This window comes from Pristiophorus japonicus, chromosome 23, assembly GCF_044704955.1.
Source record: "Pristiophorus japonicus isolate sPriJap1 chromosome 23, sPriJap1.hap1, whole genome shotgun sequence".
NCBI classification, from domain to species: domain Eukaryota; kingdom Metazoa; phylum Chordata; class Chondrichthyes; family Pristiophoridae; genus Pristiophorus; species Pristiophorus japonicus.
Window position 1 is genome coordinate 36,761,372 of NC_091999.1, and position 17,409 is coordinate 36,778,780.

General features: G+C 47.1%; 1 pseudogene; it reads right to left on the bottom strand.

Moving 5' to 3' along the window:
* LOC139235643 (zinc finger protein 420-like) overlaps window positions 1–17,409 on the bottom strand; it is a 122,278-nt pseudogene that overhangs the window by 59,162 nt on the left and 45,707 nt on the right.

Here is a 17,409-nt window from a genome sequence, read left to right on the forward strand (position 1 = left end):
CACCCCTAATTTCATGTTTGATGCCCTCCCCAACATCACTACTACTGTTTGGAGGTCTGTACACAACTCCCACTAACGTTTTTTGTCCTTTGGTATTCTGCAGCTCTACCCATATAGATTCCACATCATCCAAGCTAATGTCCTTCCGAACTATTGCCTTAATTTGCTCCTTAACCAGCAATGCTACCCCACCTCCTTTTCCTTTTATTCTATCTTTCCTGAATGTTGAATACCCCTGGATGTTGAGTTCCCAGCCCTGATCATCCTGGAGCCACATCTCCGTAATCCCAATCACATCATATTTGTTAACATCTATTTGCACAGTTAATTCATCCACTTTATTGCGGATACTCCTTGCATTAAGACACAAAGCCTTCAGGCTTGTTCTTTTAACACCCTTTGTCCTTTTAGAATTTTGCTGTACAGTGGCCCTTTTTGTTCTTTGCCTTGGGTTTCTCTGCCCTCCACTTTTCCTCATCTCCTTTCTGTCTTTTGCTTTTGCCTCCTTTTTGTTTCCCTCTGTCTCCCTGCATTGGTTCCCATCCCCCTGCCATATCAGTTTAAATCCTCCCCAACAGCACTAGCAAACACTCCCCCTAGGACATTGGTTCCGGTCCTGCCCAGGTGCAGACCGTCCGGTTTGTACTGGTCCCACCTCCCCCAGAACCGGTTCCAATGCCCCAGGAATTTGAATCCCTCCCTGTTGCACCACTGCTCAAGCCATGTATTCATCTGCGCTATCCTGCGATTCCTACTCTGACTATCACGTGGCTATCACGTACCATTTGGTTTCTTCATTGCTTGCTGTGCCTGCATATTAACTTTCAGTGATTCATGTACAAGGACACCAAGGTCCCTCTAAACACCAACATTTCCCAATCTCTCACCATTTCAAGTCACTGTTTCCAGTCCACTTTGGCTAAATCACATACCAGCTTAGTAAAATTGACATTTCCCAAATTGAGAACTTTTATTCCTGGTCTGCCTTTGTCCTTTTCTATAACTACCCTAAATCTAACTGAATTACGATCACTAGCACCAAAATGCTGTCCCACTGATAGCACTCTATCCAGGCCCCTCATAATTTTACACACCTCATTAAGGTCTCCCCTCAGCCTCCTCTGTTCCAAAGAAAACAAACTTTAAGAGGGTTGGTGGGCTGGAGGAGGTTACAGAGATAGGGAAGGGCGAGACCCTGGAGAGATTTGAACAAGAGAAGGTGTATTTTAAAGGCTGATGCCACCAGCCATCTCGCCCAGCACAGAATGTAATTCACTACCAACAGGAAGGATGTTACTTTAACTACTACAAATGCATAATGAGAGGGAACCAATCTCTGTCCCTTAAACTAACAGCGAGATGGAAAAGGGGAAATGAATGACCTTTAAATACCTGGTCCACTTGGCACTGAAGTGTCTGAAACTCATAATAGGAACTCATAAATAGAAATAAAATACTGACAAATGTTAAACTGTTTTGTTGACAAAAGAAATCTCGATTTAACTTTTAAAAGATGAATTGTTTAACAGGGATTCACACAGACTCACCTGACAGGCTGACTCAGGATCCACCCCTCAAGCACCGCGATTGGTTGCAGAACACGCTGCTCCCTGGGTTCTCCGGCCTCTGACCTCTCTTCCTGTTGGTTCCCGGGGCAATCAATCACCACTCACCAACATTACGCTGACACATTAAGTTGAGGGGCTCAGAGGAAGAAATAAAATGAGGCCGTGAATCTAAGAAAAGAAATAAAATACGAAAAGCGTGATTAAATAAACAAGGAGGCAATATAAAGTAAAGGGTACAATCCTAACGGGGGTGCATGAACAGTGAGACCTGCGGGTATATGTGCACAAATCGCTGAAGGTGGCAGGACAGGTTGAGAAAACAGTTAAAAAAATTTACAGGATCCTGGGCATCACAGAGTACAAAAGCAAGGAGGTTATGATGAACGTGTTCAAACATTGGTTCGGCCTCAACTGGAGCATTGTGTCCAATTCTGGGCACCGCACATTAGGATGTGATGGCCTTAGAGAGGATGCAGAAAAGATTGACAAGAATGATTCACGAGATGAGGGACTTTAGTTACGTGGATTGACTGGAGAAGCTGGGGTTGTTCTCCTTGGAGCAGAGAAGCTTGAGAGGAGAATTGATCAAGGTGTTCAAAACCATGAGGGGTCCGGATAAAGTAGATAGAGAGATACTGTTCCCACTGGCGGAAGGGTAGAGAACCAGCGGAGACGGATTGAAAGTGAATGGCAAAAGAACCAAAGGTCACATCGGAAAAATCTATTTTACGCAGAGTGGTTAGGATCCGGAATGCACGGCCTGAAAGGGTGGTGGAGGCAGACTCAATCACAGCTTTCTAAAAAAAAGGAAGTTGGATAAGTATCTGGAAAAAAAACATTTGCAGGGCCGGGGGAAAGGGAGGGGAGTAGGCAAGGGTACGACGGGCCGAATGGCCTTCCGTGCTGTAACCATTCTCTGATTGTGTGAGCAGAACCACTCTGTTCCCTGACTCAATCTAAAGCCTTCCTGATTGTGAGCACCTCTGTTAAACCTGCCCTGCACCTTCACTGCTCCAGGGCACGGCCAAGGGTGCCATCAGCCGGTCCAGGCAGCGGGCGGTCGAGGGGGTCGTTCAACCTGACTGCCTGACTGGAGTGCATCATCACACCCAGCAACTAAATTTTAATTTGATTTTACGTTTTAAAGTTTAATTTGTTTTAATTGCCGGTGCTTTTAGTGTCCCCTTCCCTTTTATAGGGGGCACTGGAAAAATGTGATTTTAGCGCCCCAAAAAAAAATGAAAAACACAAAAAAAAACCAAAAAAAGGAAAAAAGGGCCTGTAAATGTCTGGTGTGTCACCCAGGTCGGGTGGCACGGTTTAATGTTTTATGTTTTTGCAGGTGAACTCCAAAAAGAGTTTCACTGCTCCAGGGCACGGCCAAGGGTGCCATCAGCCGGTCCAGGCAGCGGGCGGTCGAGGGGGTCGTTCAACCTGACTGCCTGCCTCTCTTCCGCTCTTACATCCGGTCCAGGGTGTCCTTGGAGATGCAGCACGCGGTGTCCACCGGTACGCTCGCGGCCTTCCGCGAGAGGTGGGCACCGGAGGGACTGGAGTGCATCATCACGCCCGGCAACCAAATTTTTATTTGATTTTACGTTTTAAAGTTTAATTTGTTTTAATTGCCGGTGCTTTTAGTGTCCCCCTCCCCTTTTATAGGGGGCACTGGGAAAATTGTGATTTTAGTGCCCAAAAAAAAACAAAAAAAAAGAAAAACACAAAAAAAAAGGGGGAAAAAAAAGGGCCTTGTAAATGTCTGGAGTGTCACCCAGGTCGGGTGGCACCGTTTAATGTTTTTTTGTTTTGCAGATGAACTCCAAAAAGAGTTTCACTGCTCCAAGGAGAACCACCCCAGATGCTGCAGCCATTATCTTATTGAATGGCGGCAGGCTCGAGGGGCCAAAGGGCCGACTCATCTCCTATTTCTGATGTTCTCATGTGTTCATGTCACTGGTCCCCATCCTGCACCTGCTCCCTGCAGTAAGATGGCCGCCGCGCATGCTCCATGCCCTGCAGCGGGACAATGGAAAGTATTGTGACGTCGAGGAAGCCCCGCCCCTGTTGCTCCCTGCTCCCCGTGGCGGGCAGACCCCTGCTGCCCAAAGCTGGCTGCTAAACTCCCGGCAATCCCCGACAATAACCAAGGCCCGTCCCTGCCCGAAGGTGCCCCACCCGCCGACTCGGCGGCAAATCTCATCGCCCGCACGTGTCCGTGAGTCTGTGAGTCCTCAGGGAGGCTGGGCGCACTGCCCGGGCTGCTCTCCCATCCTCCGCGTGGGGCAAAACATCGTCTGTCCGCAGCTAATCTCCCACAATAGGCTGTCCCCACGCCTGCGCACAACTCCGCCTCATCTCACCTGGGCCCCGAGCTCAAAGGCTGCGAGCGGAGCCCATCAACAAACCCCCCAACCGCAACACTCAGCCCGCAGCCAATGGCGAGGCGGCGCGGGGCACCAGCTCACCCAGCGCGCTGCTCCGCACCAATCAGTGGCTGGGGGCGGGGCCACGGCACCAATCAATCACTGGTCCCTGAAGGTGCTGACTCTGGCTGGGTTCAGTTCTACACTCACTGGTTCCCCTCCCCTGAAGGTGCTGACTCTGGCTGGGTTCAGTCCTGCATTCACTGGTTCCCCTCCCCTGAAGGTACTGACTCTGGCTGGGTTCAGTTCTACACTCACTGGTTCCCCTCCCCCGAAGGTACTGACTCTGGGTGGGTTCAGTTCTACACTCACTGGTTCCCCTCCCCTGAAGGTACTGACTCTGGCTGGGTTCTGTTCTACACTCACTGGTTCCCCTCCCCTGAAGGTGCTGACTCTGGCTGGGTTCAGTTCGAGACACTGACATCTTTCACTTTGTGCCTGCACCAAGATGGCCGCGCATACGCTTTGCTACTCACTGAATCAAGATGGCGGAACGCGGAACCTGCCTTCCTGTACGAAGATGGCCGCCTTTATCCTGGTCCTGTGACCTGCAGTAAGCCCCGAAGCTGCAACCGCCGATATTCCGGTTATAATTCCGGGCTTGCGGCGGGCACCGGTTGTTGATGAAGCTTCCCCAGCTCCCCGCTGGTCCCTGACTCCGCTCCGTCCCGCTGAAAATGAGAATTCTGAGTAGACTGTACAAAACACGTCTTCTCCGCCATTACACGCACCGCGCATGCTCCAAACACAACCACGACCCGCGCCTGCGCACTGAGCTACTGTAGTCTGGGAGCGGTACATTATCCCCCGCGGGGCTTGCTGGGTAAATAAGACCATGAGGAATTGGAGCAGGAGTGGGCCAGATACTGCACGGGTTCTGTACAGAGTAAAGCTCCCTCGATGCTGTCCTAAACAATCCCAGGGCACGTACAGCACGGGTTAGTTACAATTTAAAGTTTGCTGTACGCTGACTCATCAAACACTCCCAGGGCAGGTAGAGCACATGTTAAATACACAGTGAGGGTCCCTGCACAATGTCCCACCAGGTATTCCCAGTGCATGTACAGCACGGGTTAGATACAGAATAAAGCTCCCTCTGCACTGTCCCAAGAAACAATCACAGGGCAGGTACAGCGCAACTATTTTGTTGTTGACCTGTAAATCAAATGCCCCTGATTAAAGGGAGGAGGGCACTATAACCAACAAAATAAACTCATTAAACTTTAGATGGTAAACTTAAATCAAATTAAAATTTCGTTGCTCGAGGTGACGATGCACTCCAGTCCCTCCAGTGCCGACCTCTTACAGAAGGCCGCAAGCGTACCGGTAGCAGGTACAGCAGGTGTTAGATACAGAGTGAAGCTCCCTCTACACTGTCCCATCAAACATTCCCAGGGCAAGTACAGCATAAGTTAAATGCAGGGTAAACGTATTTCTAAACAGCCAATCCAAAAATTCACAGGACAAGCACAACACAGGTTAGGTACACATTATCATCTTCATAGGCAGTCCCCTGAAATTAAGGAAGACTTGCTTACACTCTAAAGGTGAGTTCTTAGCTGACTAAACGTTCCAATCCGGAATTACAGTCTTTGTCACAGGTGGGACAGCCAGTCATTGAAGGAAAGGGTGGGTGGGACTGGTTTGCTGCATGCTCCTACGCTTGGTTTCTGCATGCTCTCAGCGATGAGACTCGAGGTGCTCAGCACCCTCCCGGATGCACTTACTCCACTTAGGGCGGAATTTGGCCAGGGATTCCCAGGTATCAGTGGGAATGCTGCATTTTATCAAGGACGCTTTGAAGGTGTCCTGGAAATGTTTCCTCTGATCACCTTGGGCTCGCTTGCCATGTAGGAGTTCTGAGCAGAACGCTTTCTTTGGGAGTCTTGTGTCAGCCATGTGAAAAATGTGGCGAGCCAGGGTATCCCTGGAGATTGAGCACGCCGTGTCCACAAGAGATGGACACTGCAGAGATTGGAGTGCATCATTTCAAGAGAGAACAGAATTTTTATTTTTATTAATTTTATTTGATTTGACAAAGTTTCCTTTCATGTTGAATTATTAAGTTGTGTTTTTGGTGCCCTCAAAAAAAAACAAGGGGGCACTTTAATGAAAGTTTCTGGAGTGTGACCTCCCCTTTAATCAGGGTGGCACTTGATTATTCTTCCACTTAAAATAGTTGTGAACAATGTGGCCCACCCAATGCAGCTGGTCGAGTGTGGTCAGTGCTTCGATGCTGAGGATGTTGGCCTGATCGAGGAAACACTGGAACTGGTTTGATGAGAATGACCAGGAGATCCAAGAGCTAATAAATCGCAAGCACAGCGCATTTCTGAACCTAAAACAACAACCCAACTCGGGACCAGCAAAGCAGCATTACAGGTGGCTTAAGGCCGAGGTCCAAGAAAAAACCTGTGACCTAAAGCATAGATGGTGGGTGCAGAAATCACAGGAGGTTCAGCAGCTGGCTGACAGCCATGATGTGTGAGGATCCTTCACCGCAGTCAACGCCACCTACAGCCCAGCCACCCAAGGCACACCCCACTGTTGGCCAAGAACGGGGAAACACTCATTAAGGTCACCGAGGCAGTCAGGACCCGCTGGAAGGAGCACTTTGAAGATCTCCTTAACCGAGACTCTGCCTTTGACTCGAGTGTCCTCGACTCCAACCCACAGCATGTTATCCACCACCATCTAAGCAAAACCCCAGCCCTGTACGAGGTAGAAAAGGCCATCCGCCAGCTCAAGACCAACAAGCCAATGGGAGTGGATGAAATAAGTGGATGAGGCACTAAAGTATGGCGGAGAGGCACTATTGGCACAAATGCATGACCTCATCTCTCTCATCTGGAAGAAGGAGGGCATGCCTGGAGATCTCAGAGATGCAGTAATCGTGCCCATCTTTTACAAAGGGGACATGTCCAACTGCAGCAATTACAGATGACTCGTTTGGAAATGCCATCGCTTGAATCCTCCTCAACCGTCTTCTCCCTGTGGCTGAGGAGCTCCTCCCGGAGTCACAGTGTGGATATCATCCTCTACGGAGTATAACGGACATGAGTAGGTACACATTAAGGATCTCAATACACTCTTCCACCAGACACTTGCAGGGAATGTACAGCATGGCTTAGATACAGAGTAAAGCTCCCTCTACACTGTCCCATCAAACATTCCCAGGGCAAGTACAACATGGATTAAATAGAGAGTAAAGCTCCCTCTATAGTGTTCCATCAGACGTTCCCAGGGCAAGTAGAGCACAGGTTAGACACAGGCTGCACCTCCCTCTGACTTGTCCAGCCATTCCAGGGCAGATACAGCATCAGTTCGATAAGAGAAAATCTCCCTCTATACTGTTCTGCCGGACATTCCCAGGGCAGGTACAGCACGGGTTAGATACAGAGTAAAGCTCCCCTTACACTGTCCCATCAACCATTCCCAGGGCAGGTACCACCAAGCTCATGGTCTACAGGGCTGTAGTAATACCCGCCCTCCGGTATGACTCAGAGGAATGGACCATGTGCAGTAGTCACCTCAAGTCGCTGGAGATATATCACCAAAGATGTCTCCGCTAGATCCTACAAATCCCCTGGGAGGACTGGCACAGCAACATCAGCGTCCTTGTCCAGGCTAATGTCCCCAGCATTGAAGCACTGACCACACTTGATCAGCTCCGCTGGGCAGGCCACATAGTTCGTATGCCAGACACGAGACTCCCAAAGCAAGTGCTCTATGTGGAGCTCCTTCACAACAAATGAGCCAAAGGCGGGCAGTGGAAACATTACAAGGACACCCTCAAAGCCTCCCTGATAAAGTGCAACATCCCCACTGACACCTGGGAGTCCCTGACCAAAGACTGCCCTAAGTGGAGACAGTGAATCCGGGAGGGCGCTGAGCACTTCGAGTCTCAATGCCGAGAGCATGCAGAAATCAAGCGCAGGCAGTAGAAGGAGCATACGGCAAAGCAGTCCCACCCATCCCTTCTCTCAATGACTATCTGTCCCACCTGTGACAGAGTCTGTGGCTCTCATATTGGACTGGTCAGCCAGCAAATAATTCACTTCAGGAGTGGAAGCAAGTCTTCCTTCTATTTTTCCTCGATTCCGAGGGACTACCTATGATGATGATGATGATGATGATGATGACAACACAGGTTAGATGCAGAGTAAAGCTCCCTCAACACTGTCTCACCAGACATCCTCAGGTCGGTACAGCGTGGGTTATTGAAGGTTAAATCTCACTCTAGCCTGTCCCAAAACACTCCCAGGGTAGGTACAGCTTAGGTTAGATACAGAGTTAATCTCCCTCTACGCTATCCGATCAAACACTCGCACAACAGACACAGCATGGGTTAGTCAGAGAGTAAAGCTCTCCATAGACTGATCCATCAAACACTCCCATCGCAGGTACAGCACGAGTTAGATACTAAGTAAAGCTCACTCTATACTGTCCCATCAAACAGACCCAGGGCAGGAACAACACATGTTAGATACAGAGTAAAGCTCACTCTACACTGTCCCATCAAACAGACCCAGGGCAGGAACAACACATGTTAGATACAGAGTAAAGCTCACTCTACACTGTCCCATCAAACACACAGAGGGAAGATACAGCACGAATTAGATAAGAGAGAAAAGCTTGCTCTACACTATCCCATCAAAAACTGCCAGAGCAGGTACAGCATGGGTTCGAAAGAAAGGTTTAGGCTGGGTTTTCCAGAAGTTGGGACCTGAGCAACAGAAGGCACAGTCACCAATTATAATCAGGGATGCTCAGGAAGACAGATATCTCATAGGTGGGGGACAGGACAGTGGTTGTGGTGCTGGAAGAATTTACAGAGCTAGGAAGGGGCGAGGTCATGGAGGGGTTTGAAAATATTAGAATGTTCAAATCAAGGCGTTGCTTAACTAGAAGCCAATGTAGGTCAGTGAGGACAGGGGTGATGGGTGAGCTGGACTTGGTGCGAGTTAGGGCATGGGCAGCCGAATTTTTGATTAACTCTAGTTTATCTAGAGTCGAATGTGGGAGGAGTGCGTTGGAATAGTCAAGTCCAGAAGTAACAAAGGCATGGATGAGGGCTTCAGCAGTGGATGAGCTGAGGCAAGAGCGGAGACAGATGACGTTACAGAGATGGAAATAGGCAGTCTTAATTATGCCGTGGATATCTGGTTAAAAAACCTATTTCAGGGTTAAGTATGACACCAAGGTTGCGAACAGTCTGGTTCAGGCTCAGACAGAAGTTGGCGAGAGGGACGGAGTCTGTAGCTAGGGAATGGAGTTTGTGTCAATGACAATTACAAATATCAGAACATTTGACAGACTATCATGTGCAAAATGTGTGGATGAGTTTGTAAAATTCAATCGGTTACAAAAACGGGTTACAGAAAGTAATCTATTTCAAACCTTATGCAAGATGCTTCAATAAAGGAGTGGTTCAAAGGATTTCAGTTGAGTTTAAACTGACACACTGCAGTTAAGTCTACTACAACTACAACTCGTACTCAAATGGAACAATTTTGGGGTTTAATAGAAGGCGAACTAGGTGAGAAATTACATAAGTTAGATGAAGAAAAAGCATTAAAATGGAACAGTCAGTAACAGAACATCAATTAGTCTCCTCTGATCATGGAGGAATCAAATATTCGACACACTGCGCTTGAAATAAAGATAATTTATTGAACAATAATACACAATATTAATCTCCAACTCAGTTACAGGGGTTATTAAGATCATCAGAAACAAAGTAGAGCTGCCAGAGTGAACACGGTTCAGTGCCCAATGCAATCACAGTAAATCGTGTTCTATTTACAAATGCATCCTTTCTCGTCAGCCCATTCAAAACTGAGATAAGGAGAAATGTCTTCTCGCAGAGGGTTGTAAATCTGTGGAATTCTCTGCCCCAGAGAGCAGTGGAGTCTGGGTCATTGAATATATTAAAGTGGAGATAGCCAGATTTTTGAGCGATAAGCTAGTATAGGTTCAGGGAAGCGGGCAGTGAAGTGGAGCTGAGTCTATGAACAGACCAGCCATGATCTTATTGAATGGGGAGCAGCCTCGGGGGTCCGGGTGGCGCACTCCAGCTCCGATTTCTCATGGACTCATGTACCCAGCATGCCCCGCGGGGGAGAATGTGCCGCACCCAGACTACAGGAGCTCAGTGCGCAGGCGCGGATCTTGGATGTGTTTGGAGCATGCGCGGTGCGTGTAATGGTGGAATAGACACGTTTTGGACAGGCTCCTTAGAAGTGTCCTTTTCAACGGGACGGAGCGGAATAATGGACCCTCGGGGAGCCGGGGAGACTTCATAAACAACCGCTGCCCGCCGTACGTCCGGTATAATAACCGGAATATCGGCGGTTGCAGCTTTAGGTCTTTCTCCCCGGTCAACAGGCCCAGGCTAACGGCGGCCTTCTTCGTACAGGAGGGCAGGTTCATAGCTCCGCCATCTTGGTTCAGTCAGTAACATAGCGCATGCGCGGCTATCTTGGTGCAGGAATAAAGTGAATGATGTCAGTGTCTGGAACTGAACGCAACCGGAGTGAGCACCTTCAGGGGAGGGGGACCAGTGAATTTGGAGCTGAACCCAGCCAGAGTCAGTACCTTCAGGGGAGGGGAACCAGTGAGTGTAGAACTGAACCCAGCCAGTGTCAGCACCCTCTGGTAGTGAGAGGGAGGGGAACACGTGAGTGCGGAACTGAACCCAGCCAGTGTCAGCACCTTCAGGGGAGGAGGGGAACCAGTGAATGTAGAACTGTACTCAGCCAGAGTCCGCACCATCAGTGGAGGTGAGCTAGGGGAACCAGTGAGTGTGGAACTGAACCCAGACAGGATCAGCGTCTTCAGGGGAGGAGGGGGGAACCAGTGAGTGTGGACCTGTTCCCAGCCACCGTCTGAATGTTGAGGGAAGTGAGGAGAACCAATGAGTGTAGAACTGAACCCAGACAGAGCCAGCACCTTCAGGGAAGGAGTTGGAGGGGAGCCAGTGAGTGTCGAACTGAACGCAGCCAGAACTGGTGGTGAAAATTGGGAGTGGAGGGAAAACAGTCTATAACATAAGAACATAAGAAATAGGAACCGGAGTAGGCCATTTGGCCCCTCGAGCCTGCTCCCCATTCAATAAGATCATGGCTGATCTGATCATGGACTCGGCTCCACTTCCCTGCCCGCTCCCCATAACCCTTTCCTCCCTTATTGTTCAAAAATGTGTCTATCTCCACCTTAAATTATTCAATGACTCAGCTTGCACAACTATTTGGGGCAGAGAATTCCATGGATTTGCCACCCTCAGAGAGGAAATTCCTCCTCATCTCAATTTTAAATGGGCGGCTCCTTATTCTGAGACTATGTCTCCCTAGTTTTAGTTTCCCCTATGAGTGGAAATATCCTCTCTGCATCCACCTTGGCGAGCCCCCTCATTATCATTAAGTTTCAATAAGATCACCTCTCATTCTTCGAAACTCCAATGTGTATAGGCCCAATTCTCAGAAGTCAACCTCCCATCTCCGGAATCAACCTAGTGAACATTCTCTGAACAGCCTTCAATTCAAGTATATCCTTCCTTCAATACGGAGACCAAAACTGCATGCAGTACTCCAGGTGTGGCCTCACCAATACTCTTTACAGTTGGAGCAGGACTTCTCTGCTTTTATAATCTATCCCCCTTGCAATACAGGCCAACATTCCATTTGCCTTCTTGATTAATTCTTGTACCTGCACACTAACTTTTTGTGTTTCATGCAGAAGACCCCCAAGTTTCTCTGTAATGCAGCTCTTTGCAATTTTTCTCCATTTAAATTATAATTTGCTTTTCTATTATTTCTGACAAAGTGGATAACTTCACATTTTCCCACATTATACTCCATCTGCTAAATGTTTGCCCTCGCACTTAACATGTCTATATCACTTTGCAGATTTTTTGTGTCCGCCGCACAATTTTTGTAACAACAGCAAACTCGGTCCCTTCATCCAAGTCATTAATATGGATTGTAATTAGTTGAGGACCCAGCACCGATCCCTGCGGCACCCCACTAGTCATGTTTGCCAACTGGAAAATTACCATTTATCCCGACCCTCTGTTTAACCAATAAGGAAATTAAGGGTTACGGGGTGCGGGCGGGTAAGTGGAGCTGAGTCCACGGCCAGATCAGCCATGATCTTGTTGAATGGCGGAGCAGGCTCGAGGGGCTAGATGGCCTACTCCTGTTCCTAATTCTTCTGTTCTTATGTTCTAATATTCTCTTGGTTTGCCAATCCTCTATCCACGTTAATACATTACCTCCAATCACTGTGACCTTTTATCTTGTGCAAAAACCTCTTAAGTGGCACCTTATCGAATGCCTTCTGGAAATCCAAATACACCACACCCACTGCTTCCCCCTAATCCACCCTGCTCTTTACATCCTCAAAGTACTCCAGCGAATTTGTCAAACATGATTTCCCTTTCATAAAACCATGTTGAATCTGCTTGATTGAATCATGCTTTTCCAAATATCCTGCTGCTGCTTCCTTAATAATGGACTCCAGCATTTTCCCAACGACAGATGTTCGGCTAACGGTTATATTGTGTCCTGCTTTTTGTCTGTCTCCTTTTTCAAATAGGCACGTTACATTTGTGGTTTTCCAATCTGTTGGGACCGCCACTAGATTCCAGGGGATTTTGGTAGATTACCACCAACGCATCCAATATCTCTGCAGCCACTGCTCTTAAGACCCGAGGATGCAAGCCATCAAGTCCAGGGGACTTGTCTGCCTTTAGTCCCATTATTTTACCGAATAATACATCATTAGTGATAGTGATTGTATTGCATTCCTCCCTCCCTATAGCCCCTCGCTTATCCACTACTGGGATGTTTTAAGTGTCTTCTCCACGAAGGACTCTTACTATCTGTTTTTATATTTTTTGCTAGTTTTCTTTCATAATCTATCTTCCCTCTCATTCATATTTTTAGATGTTCTCTGCTGGCTTTTAAACATGTCATAAACCTTCGGCTGTCCACTAGTCTTGGCCGCACTGTATGCCTTTGTTTTCACTTTGATACCTCCCTTATTTCCTTAGTTAGCCACGGATGGTTCCCTCCTCTTACAGCCTTTCCTTCTCATTGGGATATATTTTTGTTGCAAGTTATGAACTATCTCCTTAAATATCTGCTACTGCTCATTAACCATCCCATTCTTTAGTCCATTTTCCCAGTCCACTTTAGCCAACTCTGCCCTCATACCATTGTAGTCTCCTTTATTTAAGCTGAGGACCCTGGTTTGAGAACCAACTTTCTCACCAACCATATTATGGTTGAATTTGAAATTCAACCATATTATGGTCACTAATTCAGAGAGGATCTTTTACTATGAGATCATTTATTAATCCTGCCTCATTACACAATACTAGGTCTAAGATAGCCTGCTCCCTGGTTGGTTCCACAACATACTGTTCAAGGAAACTATCCAGAATACACTCTGTTGACTCCTCCTCAAGGCTACCCTGGCCAATTTGCTTTGTCCAATCAATATGAAGTTTAAAATCACCCATAATTATTGCCGTTCCTTTATTACAAGCCTCCATTATTTCTTGATTTATACTCCGTCCAACAGTGCAGCTACGGTTAGGGGCCTACAGACTCTGCCCACCAGTGACTTTCCCCTTACTATTCCTCATCTCCACTCAAACTGATTCAATATCTTGATCCTCTGAGTAAAATATCGTTTCTCACTAACGCACCGATCTCATCCTTTATTAACAGAGCTACCCCACCTCCTTTTCCTTTCTATCTGTCCTTCCGAATTGTCAAATATCCCTGAATATTTAGTTCCCAGTCCTGGTCACCTTGCAACCACGTCTCGGTAATGCCAATCATATCATACCCATTTGTATCTATCTGTGCCTTCAACTCATCTATTTTGTTAAGAATGCTACGTGCATTTAGACAAAGAGCTTTTAAATTTGTTTTTTTACCTATTTTTCCTGCTTTTTTCCTCTGTCCTTCCAACTCATTTTCGACATTTTTGCTTTCTAATTCCAGCTTATCTTCCCTCCCTATTGAATCTATTATCAGGTTCCCATCCCCCTGCCAAGCACAATTTAAACCCTCCCCAACAGCACTGACAACCCCCGCCCCCCACCCCCCTCACAAGGATATTAGTCCCGGCTCTGTTGAGGTGCAACCTGTCCAGATGTACAGGTCCCAACTCCCTCTAGAACGGGTGCCAATGCATCAAGGATCTAAAGCCCTCCCTCCTGCACCATCTCTCCAGCCAGGCATTCATCTGCTCTATCCTCCTATTTCTGTACTCACTGGTTCATGGCACAAGAAGTCATTTTAAATATTAACTTGGACCATGTCACTGTTTATAATTACACATGACTCTGTCTCGGTTTATATTACATAAGAACATAAAGACATAAGAATTAGGAACAGGAGTAGGCCATCTAACCCCTCGAGTCTGCTACACCACTCAGCAAGATCATGGCTGATCTGGCCGTGGATTCAGCTCCACTTACCCGCCCGCTGCCCATAACCCTTAATTTCCTTATTGGTTAAAAATATCTATCTGTGATTTGAATACATTCAATGAGCTAGCCTCAACTGCTTCCTTGGGCAGAATTCCACAGATTCACAACCCTCTGGGAGAGGAAATTCCTTCTCAACTCGGTTTTAAACAGTAGTAGTGATGTTGGGGAGGGCATCAAACAGGAAATTAGGGCTGCATGCAATAAAGGTGCAGCAGTTATAATGGGTGACTTTAATATGCACATAGATTGGGCTAGCCAAACTGGAAGCAATACGGTGGAGGAGGATTTCCTGGAGTGCATAAGGGATGGTTTTCTAGACCAATATGTCGAGGAACCAACTAGGGGGGAGGCCATCTTAGACTGAGTGTTGTGTAATGAGAGAGGATTAATTAGCAATCTCGTTGTGCGAGGCCCCTTGGGGAAGAGTGACCATAATATGGTGGAATTCTGCAATAGGATGGAGAATGAAACAGTTAATTCAGAGACCATGGTCCAGAACTTAAAGAAGGGTAACTTTGAAGGTATGAGGCGTGAATTGGCTAGGATAGATTGGCGAATGATACTTAAGGGGTTGACTGTGGATGGGCAATGGCAGACATTTAGAGACCGCATGGATGAATTGCAACAATTGTACATTCCTGTCTGGCGTAAAAATAAAAAAGGGAAGGTGGCTCAACTGTGGCTATCTAGGGAAATCAGGGATAGTATTAAAGCCAAGGAAGTGGCATACAAATTGGCCACAAATAGCAGTGAACCCGGGGACTGGGAGAAATTTAGAACTCAGCAGAGGAGGACGAAGGGTTTGATTAGGGCAGGGAAAATGGAGTACGAGAAGAAGCTTGCAGGGAACATTAAGGCGGATTGCAAAAGTTTCTATAGGTCTGTAAAGAGAAGAAGGTTAGTAAAGACAAACGTAGGTCCCCTGCAGTCAGAATCAGGGGAAGTCATAACGGGGAACAAAGAAATGGCAGACCAATTGAACAAGTACTTTGGTTCGGTATTCACTAAGGAGGACACAAACAACATTCCGGATATAAAAGGGGTCAGAGGGTCGAGTAAGGAGGAGGAACTGAGGGAAATCTTTATTAGTGGGGAAATTGTGTTGGCAGAAATTGATGGGATTGAAGGCCGATAAATCCCCAGGGCCTGATGGAATGCATGCCAGAGTACTTATGGAGCTGGCCTTGGAAATAGCGGATGCATTGACAGTCATTTTCAAACATTCCATTGACTCTGGATCAGTTCCTATCGAGTGGAGGGTAGCCAATGTAACGCCACTTTTTAAAAAAGGAGGGAGAGAGAAAACAGGGAATTATAGACCGGTCAGCCTGACCTCAGTAGTGGGTAAAATGATGGAATCAATTATTAAGGATGTCATAGCAGCGCCTTTGGTGACATGATAGGTCCAAGTCAGCATGGATTTGTGAAAGGGAAATCATGCTTGAGAAATCTTCTGGAATTTTTTGAGGTTGTTTCCAGTAAAGTGGACGAAGGAGAACCAGTTGATGTGGTATATTTGAACTTTCAGAAGACTTTCGACAAGGTCCCACACAAGAGATTAATGTGCAAAGTAAAAGCACATGGGATTGGGGGTAGTGTGCTGACGTGGATTGAGAACTGGTTGTCAGACAGGAAGCAAAGAGTAGGAGTAAATGGGTATTTTTCAGAATGACAGGCAGTGACTAGTGGGGTACCGCAAGGTTCTGTTCTGGGGCCCCAGCTGTTTACATTGTACATTAATGATTTAGACGAGGGGATTAAATGTAGTATCTCCTAATTTGCGGATGACACTAAGTTGGGTGGCAGTGTGAGCTGCGAGGAGGATGCTATGAGGCTGCAGAGTGACTTGGATAGGTTAGGTGAGTGGGCAAATGCATCGCAGATGAAGTACAATGTGGATAAATGTGAGGTTATCCACTTTGGTGGTAAAAACAGAGAGACAGACTATTATCTGAATGGTGACAGATTAGGAAAAGGGAAGGTGCAACGAGACCTGGGTGTCATGGTACATCAGTCATTGAAGGTTGGCATGCAGGTACAGCAGGCGGTTAAGAAAGCAAATGGCATGATGGCCTTCATAGCGAGGGGATTTGAGTACAGGGGCAGGGAGGTGTTGCTACAGTTGTACAGGGCCTTGGTGAGGCCACACCTGGAGTATTGTGTACAGTTTTGGTCTCCTAACTTGTGGAAGGACATTCTTGCTATTGAGGGAGTGCAGCGAAGATTCACCAGACTGATTCCCGGGATGGTGGGACTGACCTATCAAGAATAGACTGGATCAATTGGGCTTGTATTCACTGGAGTTCAGAAGAATGAGAGGGGACCTCATAGAAACGTTTAAAATTCTGACGGGTTTGGACAGGTTAGATGCAGGAAGAATGTTCCCAATGTTGGGGAAGTCCAGAAACAGGGGTCACAGTCTAAGGATAAGGGGTAAGCCATTTAGGACCGAGATGAGTAGAAGCTTCTTCACCCAGAGAGTGGTGAACCTGTGGAATTCTCTACCACAGAAAGTAGTTGAGGCAAATTCACTAAATATATTCAAAAGGGAGTTATATGAAGTCCTTACTACTCGCGGGATCAAGCCGTATGGCGAGAAAGCAGGAAGGGGGTACTGAAGTTTCATGTTCAGCCATGAACTCCTTTAATGGCGGTTCATGCTAGAAGGGCTGAATGGCCTGCTCCTGCACATATTTTCTATGTTTCTATGTTTCTATGTTTAAATTGGCTCCCACCGTATTTTGAGGCTGTGCCCCCTAGTTCTAGTTTCCCCGACCAGTCGAAACAACTTCTCTGCCTCTATCTTGTCTATCCCTTTCATTATTTTAAATGTTTCTATAAGATCACCCCTCATCCTTCTGAACTCCAACGAGTAAAGACCCAGTCTACTCAATCTATCATCATAAGGTAACCCCCT